Here is a 9,997-nt window from a genome sequence, read left to right as displayed (position 1 = left end):
ATTGCTTATTCAGGGGTTCCATCATTTTTATATTCTGCTCTATTTTTTTATCAGTGTATTCTTTAGAAGCACTTAGTACTTCTTTGATTATAGTATTCACTAAATTTTTTAGTTCCAAAATTATTTCTGATCTGAATTCTTTTATACCTTTCTGCAGTTGTTTCTTTACTGCCAACGCTATTATTTCAGAGATATCTAGTGTGTGATTTCCAGTCTCCTCAGTGCTAGTGTCTTCTGCAGTTGTACTGGGTGGACTTGGGATCTGAGACTGCATTTTGTTCTTTCTCTTTGTCATTTTGTATACCACTGTCTTCTGACCTTTGGTGTAGAGCTTAGATAGAGTTATTACCTTAGCACCAGGTCCAGGCCTACGAAGTTCAGATTCCTCCAGGTGAATGTTGTTTGGATCTGCTTGCTGTGCTCCACTTCTTTCTGCTGCAGCCGATAAGTGTTGAACCCTTTGCGTCTCTCTGGCAAGATGTTCTGCTCCTGAATCAGTTAGGTGAGTCTGACCTCTAGCCTCTTTGCAGGGAGTTCTGCTAAAGGGTTCCTCTCTGGGCCTGCATTCTGGGTTGAATGAAGATCCGCAGGCCCTAGGTGGTCTCACTCACTTGCCGGGCCTGGGCTCTGGGTCTATTCAGGATCCCGCAGCCCCGGGTTGTCTCGCTCCCTCGCTGGGCCTGCACTCTGGGTCTATTTGGGATCCAGTGGGCCCTTGATCATCTCACTCACTCACCACCAGGCCTGCGCTCTGGGTCTATTCAGGATCCAGCAGGCCCTCGGTCATCTCACTCACTCACTGGGCCTGCGTTCTGGCCCTATTATGTTTTTAAAAGCTGATCTTTCTTTTAGATGACACTCAGCAACAGCATTAGCCCTGGTTTGTTTTGTTTGTTTTGTTTTGCTTTGTTTCTGTATTTAGGATAAGGTCTACAGGGCCTACAGGTCTCACTATATAGATGGGACTTTTCAGCCTCCCAAGCACTGGGATTACAGGCATGCGCCACCACGCCAAGTCTCTTTTGCCCTGTCTTTTAATCTCCTTTTGTAAAAACACTCATGAAAGAGGACTTCTAGAACTGTTTTTGAAAGTGACAAGAACAATGGGCTAGGTTCAAAGTTAGAGAGAGGGGCCAGCATCTTAAACACTTGCCTGGCAAGTGCAAGGTCCCCAGTTTGATCCCCTGGTTAAAACACACACACACACACACACAGAGTCAGGGGGCTACAAGTCACAGAGCAATGTGAGTAATGTGCATAACTAATTTGGTGGAAGCAAGCTGCTGTTTACATCCCCTTCTGGCAGTCACTAAACTCTAAGTTTACATATCAGTAGTGGGTAACTTCCCAGGTAAAAGAACAAAGAACAGACAGGGGTCCACCTGCAGGAATCTGTTCCCTCATCTCCAGCTTGCCTGAATTACAAGGGGCCAGCTTCCTTCGGCTCTGTTCTTTGTTCCTTGCTCCTACAAGACAGTAAGTTTCTGGCTCATATCACTACATTTCTTTGTTCTGAGTATTGTAGTGTACTTGCTATAGACAATTCCTCATTTAGCGCCTATTTACTTAATGCCCAGGAACAGAACATAGCTCTGCCATTAAATGGAGAATGTCTGTAGTCAGGTTATAATTAATGATACCAAGTTTCATTTTTTCTTTTGACATTATTCCATTGCCTCTTGGACTGAGAACTGTGGCTAAGATGGGAGCTTAGTGGTGCTCAGCATCCAGAAGATAAGTGAAGCCATGTGGAGTGAGGTTGCCAACTGGAACAGGGACAGGGAGAAAACAGGGAGCCAATAATACACTGTTGAAAAAGAGAATAAGCTGTTGAGAAGAGCCAACATCTAAGGTAGGATAAAGAAAGAGACACTGTGAACCAGCCTGAGATTTGCAAATATAATCAGGAACATGTCAGGAAAACCGAAAAAGAAGGGAATTTAAAACAGAAGTGATCTCCACATCAAATATTACAAGGAAGTCACATGAGGTAGATATATCAAAGTGTTATTTGCATGAAACAATGCATTCTGTTTAATAGGGTTTTTTTAAGATGAAAAAATGTATCATCTTTTAGATGCTGGTGACAGAATATAGAGAGAAGTAGGAGAGAGGAGAGCAACATACATTTATGTGTCTTCAAGATACTGGATAACAACGGGGCCTAATGAGTACAAGTGTGTGCAGATGAAACCTTTAAAATGGTAATATGGCCAGATGTGGCACACTCATCTGTAATTTCAGCTCTCAAGAAGGTGGAAACAGGAGAATCCCAAGTTCGAGCCCAGCCTGGAGAACTTAATGACTTACAGAGACCTTGTCTCAAAAATAAAAATTAAAGCCGGGGAGATGGCTCAGCAGAATAAGTGCTTCCCTGGCAAGTGCAAGGGTCTGAGTTCAATCCCCAGTTCCACCAAAATAATAATAATAATAATAATAATAATAATAATAAATTAATTAAAAAGGAACAGAAGGTATAGCTCAAGGCAAAGTTTCACTTTCCTGTACTGAAAAAAAAAATAGTATAATTACACTTGAGGGAAAAATCAGTACATACAAAGATAGATTTGTAGGTGTGAATTAAAGTGTTTGAAGGAGAGTTCATATCTAGGAGCTTCTTTTCTTTGTTAAGTACTATCAAAGACTTTCACTGATAGGTAAAAAATGAGATGAGTTAATACCATAATAACCACAGTTTTGTAACTATTAATAATACCAGTCGATAGTAGCAGTAACATGGGTCCACTTGCACCAGTAGAATTGGATATTCTTTCAGAGTAGACCAAATAACAGAAATATTTGCCTAAAGCAAATAATTGGGTATGTTTATTTATTCCCCAGAGTCAAAACAAAAATAGATTGGAGAGGAACTGCTTCAATTTCTTTCCATGATTGTATAAAAGAATATTTTGCTTCTAGTGTACTTTTAAGGACCTATTATATTTTTCCTTGAATGTTATGAGAAGAAAACAGGTTTGATGGGGTAGTGTTAAGAATCTAAAAGTTTAAGAAAAACTTGGTCTCAATTCAAATTTTTGTAACTTTAAGCTCTACAGTAAAGATTTTAAAAATTGGTTAAGAAAGTTTAAAAAGTTAAATAAGGATGAGGAAGCAAAATTTTGGTACTTATATTGTTAGTTTTCTAGGGCTGCCACACAAAGTACCACAAATGGGGTGGAAGAAAGGCACGGTTTCTGGACTGGAGACTGGAAGTCCAGGACCTGGATAGGGGCAGGGTTTGTTCTTTTTGAAGGCTGTGAGGAAGAAGCTGTTTCATGCCCCTCTCTTGAACTTTCCAGTGGTTTGCCAATGGTCTTTGGCGTTCTTTGGCCTGTGCATATGTCACTCTGTCTCTCACCTTCAGGCTTTTGTGGGGTTTTTTTTCTTTGTTTTGCTTTTCTTTTGGGGGGAGTCTTTGTTTAAAGTTTTCCTTAAAAAAAAAAAATAAATAAAGTTTTCCTTCATGTAAGTACATTGGTCTTACTGGAAAATCCCCTGCCCTGTGCTAATATCATATTGTGTTGTTTTTTTTTTTGTTTGTTTGTTTGTTTGTATTTAATACAGGGTCTACAGGGTCTCACTACACAGATTGTACTCATAGTGATCCTCTTGTTTTCAGCCTCCAAAGTGCTGGGATTACAGACATGTGCTACCACACCCAGTCTCAGTGGCCCAGTCCCATTTGTGCAGTCTCAATCACAGGCTCAGTGCACCCTGGGGGCGGGGTTGGCATGGCATGCTAAGGATCAGATCCTGGTCCCTGCATCTACCTAAGCAGGCGCTTTAGTCCGCTGAGCTATCTGGCTGGCGTCTGAGTATATATCATCTTAACTAATTACATCTGTAATGGCCCCATTTCCAAATAAGGTCATATTCTGAGGTACTAAGTGTTTGAGTTTAATCTATGAATTTAAGGGAATGTGAGTCATACAATTTTTTTTTCAACTTTTAAAGGAGTTTCCCAAATCATTTCTAAACCAACACTTTCAAAACTTTTCAAATAGTCAAATGTCATCTGTGGGATTGCAAACTTGCAGTCCATAGTCATTCTCTTTGTTTTTGTCTCTAATTTTTTTTTTCCTGTTTCTTCTGCTAATGGAAGGAGAGCAAAGATGAGTAGGAGGAGCTGTATATAAACACACCTGGAAGAAAGGTTTTCCACATGCCAAAAGTTAAAACTAGATCCATGTTTCACTGTGCACTAAACTAAGATGGAAATGGATTAAATATCTATATATTAAAACAGAAACAATAAATCTGCTAGAAGATAGGATAAGTAGAACCCTCCAAGACAATGGGGTAGGCAATGACTTTATGAACAAAACCTCAATTACATAGGAACTTGCAGCAAGAACCCACAATTGATATCTCATTTTATTGCAAAAGCTTTTGCAGTAAGAAGAATTACCAACAACAGGTAGGCATGGTGGCACACACCTGTAATTGCAGCACCTGGGATAATTAGACAGGAGGATTGCCATGAATTCAAGAGCGGCCTGAGTATATAGTGAGTCCAAGTTCAAGTTCAAGGATATATATGAGTACACACCAAGATCTATGTCAAAAAATAACCTTTGCCGAGAGAGAGAGAGAGAGAGAGAGAGAGAGAGAGAGAGAGAGAGAGAGAGCCCACCAACAGAGCAAAGAGACAACCTATAGTGGGGAAAAACATTTTTGTCAGCTGTTTCTCAGACGAAGGACTAGTATCAATAAGATATGAAGAACTCAAAAAAAATCAGATGCCTAGATTTAAAGTCTCAATCCAAAAATTAAACACTATTTTCTATCTGAAATAGACACTTCTTAGATGAAGAAGTAGAAACAACGAACACATGAAAAATGTTCAACATCACTGGTCATTTCAGAGATGTCAATTAAAACAATACCATATTCTACTGTGGTTGTACAATTTAACTCATCTATCAGGAATAAATGAGGGCCCAAGTTTCTGCACAGATTTATCAATACTCTCTGGTATAATCAGCTACAATAATTGGATGAATCAGTATTTCTTTGGAAAGTTGCTAATTTTATCTTTCACAAGTCTAAATCCTCTTCAAATCTGTCTGTTCTTGATTGCTGAATGGCATAATGTTACCCTCAAATTAGTTGTTCAGATTACCAGACATAAGCATGTAATATTGTTTTTTTTTTAAAGTTATAAGAAGTTAAAAAGGACAAGAAAAAATTTAAGCATCCCTTCTGTAGACCAGCAGAAATGAGCAGTACAATTATCCAAGGAATCCTGCGTACATACGTAAATAAATCTCTTCCCCTCATCCTTTCCCTCATCCAAATTTTTCCTTCTCTTTGAACAGATTCTTTCCCTTTGACAGTATCTTTGAAGACTTGTAAGTTTTTATTATGCCCACACTACTGAGGAAATTAAGGCACAGAGAGGTTAACCTTGTTCATCTACATCCTAAGTGATGAACATGATGTTTGACATCAAACAGCTTATCTTCAAACCCCTGTGTTCTCAACTGCTTTGTCTGACTGCCATATTCTGAGATAACAATTCTTGTGTAGGAAGATGAGAGCACATACGTGTATTGATTGGAATTCTCATCTCAGTAAATTTGAGTTTCCCAGGGTTTTTCATTCATGGGTTAGGAATCACTCTCTTTTCAGTGTTGTCATTAACATTTTAAACTTCTCACCTGCATGACAGAAATTTTGATCACCTTCACTTTGACTTTAGGGGAGAGCCAAAAGTAACACAGTGCCAAATCTGGTTTTTAAAAAAAAGTGGATGAGGACCCACTGTAATTTTCTTACAAGTCAGCCTTTCTGTTGGATGGGATGCCTCAGGAGCATTCACTGTATTTTTTTAAATCATACTTTAGAAAAGCACTCAAGAAAAAGACCTTCCACAAGGGCTTCAGAAAGCAGCAAACCAAAAGGATAAGAATGTTCAAGGTGAGGAGGAATATTTTAAGAGGGATCAATGGCAATGTGTCCTTTACTCTAAATTGTTTTCACCATATACTTTTATCACCCCTTGTAATTATAGAATAAGCCTGAGTCATTTTAAGGAGTATAGTATCTTTGCTCACTCTATCAGTTAGTCAGAGAAAGAAGCACTGCTAACATGTCCACCAGAGCAAGGGCTTTAGGATCTAGTTCTTTATAGTAGAATTTTAAGTAGAAGTAGAGCTATAGGCTATTCTCCACCTCTGTGATTTTCACTACTCTTTTAAGTAAAATTTGATATGTGCTCCCCTTACTAAAATAATATAACAGACTAGAGTGATAAAATATTAGAATAAAATAAAATGTTGAAATCCTGTATATTCTTTAAGACCCACTTTAAAGGACATCACTTCTCAAATTTATCTCAAGCACTGACTCACTCTAGGAATCACAAACATGTGATTATCCATTCCATTTTTTCTGCCATCATATACTTTTATTACAGCACTCATCTGATTATATGACAGGTCTTCACAGGTATGTCCTCTCTGCTAAACTCAGATTGCGTGAAGGAAAGAACTTTTTATCTCCTGAGCTTATCACAAACCATATGCACCATAAATATTCAAGGCATTAGTGTAAAGACTATATGATCCATTAAAATATTTCCTACAGAAAATAATTCTACTTCTCATAGTTATAGAAATCCAGATCTTCTGGATAAGGAAGAGAAAATTGTAAAATACATGAGAATTAGATTTTGCACTGTAACTTTAATCATTTGTTTAAATATTTTTCCTCAGATAGAAGACAGATTGGACCTCTGCCCAGGAAAATGATGTGTCCTCAAGGAATATGGCATCAGGGTTATGGAGGTGATTTGGAAGGTAGCATAAGGGTTATGAAGGTGAATTAGAGGAAGTCCAGACTTTCCATTTGATTCTGATACTGGCTGAGGGATTTCAAATATGCTATGAAGATTAAGTGCTCTCCTTTGTAAAATGAGAAATGTTATCCACTTATGGAGTTGTGAGGATAAAATTAGTTAATACATGTAAACAATGCCACATACTGCTCGGCATATATCAAGTGCACAATAAACGTTACTTGATAAATTAAGACATGGTTCCCCAAGTTAGGATGCATTCAAAAGAAGCAGGCCCTGAGACAAGGATTTATGTATAGCCAACTTACAAAGGAAGCTCTCGGGGGAAAATGGTAGAATGTAGTGTAGAAAACACAACAAAAGAGAAGCTGGCAAGCTGGGATAACATGGAAGCAAAGTTCCATGTAGGCAGTATCAGGCTGATCCTCAGGTCCCTCTGTTATACCTTAGAACTTGTCCTAACCTGGAGTAAAAGCACTTTTAAATATCTCTGCACTGTCAGTCATTGGCTCAGGACTAGCTCAACATAAACTAACTTCTCGTTCTCTGCATGAATCAGCTTCTGTTGCTTGAGGACCATCCTCTAAAGAAGAGTTGCAGGCATGAGTCATTAGAAGCAAAAGCTGTTTAAGCAAGGAGTCTTAAAAACACACAAGAAGAATAAAATAGATAGGAGAGGATTTATACCTAGCCAGGTATAATATAACTATGCCCACTATGGTTTAGAGACAAATAAACATGGGTTTTTATCTCATATATTTTCCTTTCCTGGCAATATGAATTTGGATTATGTAACATTTTCCTGTCTCTGCTTTATAACTTATACAAAGAGATGCTAATACCTGTCTCAAAAAGTGATTATGAAAACTAAAGAAGCTAATAATGTAAAGTAACTATAATTACCTGACATACTGATATGCTCACATTTATTGTACACTTACTTGTTGTACAGTAACAAGAAAACAAACTCTCTGACATCATCCTGGCTCATAAAATGTGCTTCAATAAATGCAAAAGAACCAAAATTGTCCCATATATATTTTACGATCATTGCTCATTGAAACTAGAAATCAATCAGAAAAAAAAAACCAGAAAATTTTACAAACACCTAAACAGTAAATAACATGTTTCTAAACCTTCATTGTCACAGAAGAAATCAAGGAAGAAATTAAATAGTTCTGACAATCAAATGATAGTGCCAATACAACATATATAAAAGAAAATCAGGTCTGCTGTGCCGGCCCCACCCCCAGGGCATGCTGAGATCACAAATGAGACTGGGCGTGGTGGCTCACCCCTGTAATCCCAGCTCTTGGGAAGCTGTAAACAGGCAGATCACTGAGTCTGGTCTAGTAGTGAGATCCTGAGCATCCTGTAGACACTTCCCTAAAAAAAAAAGAAGAAAATTTTGGCATCTATTTATTAAACAGAGGACTAATGTCTAGAATATATGAAGAATTCAAAAAATAATTATTATTCTTCTAAATAATTTAATTCTTAAACCAAAGCATGGAAAAATGAAATGAATAGACACTTCACTGAAAAAGCACACATGATCAATAAATACACACAAAAAAAAAAATGCTCAACATCTCTGACCATTAGTGAAATGTGAGCTAAAACAACACTGTGATTCCATATTGCCCCAGAAAGGTATATGTATCTATTAAGGAAAAAGCTCAACTGCTGCTGAGAATGTGCATTCTATTGTTGTTGTATGGAATATTCTATATATATCTATTAAGTTCATGTGTTCAAAGGTCTAGTTCTGCTCTGGTATTTATTCATTACATTTCTGTTTGATTGATCTATCACTTTGTTTAAATGGAGTTTTGAAATCCCCTGCTATGATTGTATTGAGGTTTATTTGATCTTTTATGTGTAGCAATGTTTTCCTATTTTAAGCTGGTTTTCATTGCATAGATATTTACAATTGTTATTTCTCCTTGCTGAATTGTGCCCTTAACTAATATGTGGTGACCATCTTTATCTCTTCTGATCTGTTCTGAAGCTTGAAGTTTACTTCTTTTGAGACTAAAATTTCTACTTTGCTTTCTTTCAGACTCCTGGCCCATGCAATATTGTTTCCTTCCTTTGAATTTTAGTCCATAAAATTCTTTTGGATTACATTAATTTCTTGCTGCAACCTAGTGTTGAATTCTTTTGTTTTTTAATCTAGCAGTCAATATATATGTTTTAATTGGAGAATTGAGGCCATTTACATTAAGAGTTATTGCTGAAAGCTTTTGAACTTTTCCTTTTTCTCTGTTATTAACTCCTTTATTTTTCCTTTTATGGTTAACTACTCATCTTGCTTAATATATTAATTCCATCTCATTTTTTATTGTTGCTGGTTTCATAATCTACACCTAGGATATTCTTGAGTAGTTTTTCAAATACTGGTTTGATGTTTATGTATCTCTCAAGCTGTTCTTTCTCTGTGGAATATTTTTATTTTGTCATAATTTTGAAAAATAATTTCACAAGACATTTTAATCTTGATTAGAAGTTATTTATAAGGCCTGAAACTTCACTTCCAGCCTTTAAAGTTTTTGTTGAGTAGTCTGCTGTAATACTAATGGGTTTACATTTACACATGAGTTTGTACTTTTCTCTGACAGCTGTTAAAATTCTATTTTCTTGGACATCTTGAACTTTGGTTATCATGTATCATGCAGAGCTTCTCTATTCATCTTAGTTATTTGATATTCTGTATTTCCTCTTACTTGATAAGTTTTCTATTATAAAATAGCAGAAAACACATGTAGATATTTTATTACATGTGTGCTGTCTTCTAATTTCTGATTACAACTATCCTTAGGGAAGTCTTATTAGCATTATCTTGTAGGTGTTGAAAGAATGTTTCTTGTTCTCTTATCATTTTTGAGGCTTCTCTGAATAAATTGTCATGAATTTCCATTTTGTCCTCAATTTCTGAAACTCTGTCTTCATATTGGTTATTTCTGCTCTTAATGAATTCTATACATTTTTTAAATTATTTTTGGGATTTCTGTTTGACACTATATCTTTGGTACATTTGTCATTTATATTTAGAACTATTTTGGTTACTTTTTCTAATTTTTTATTTGTTCCTCCCATATTCACATTGATCAGTTTGTTCATTGTATCATCTTTTGGGTTGTTATTTGTTTGCTTGCTTGTGTGCCTCTTTTTTTTTTTTTTTTTTTTTTTTTTTTT

The sequence above is a fragment of the Octodon degus genome, unplaced genomic scaffold (assembly GCF_000260255.1).
Source record: "Octodon degus isolate 3935 unplaced genomic scaffold, OctDeg1.0 scaffold00109, whole genome shotgun sequence".
In the NCBI taxonomy this organism is placed as follows: domain Eukaryota; kingdom Metazoa; phylum Chordata; class Mammalia; order Rodentia; family Octodontidae; genus Octodon; species Octodon degus.
The sequence above is the reverse complement of the archived record's forward strand: the minus strand, read 5'-3'. Positions refer to the sequence as shown.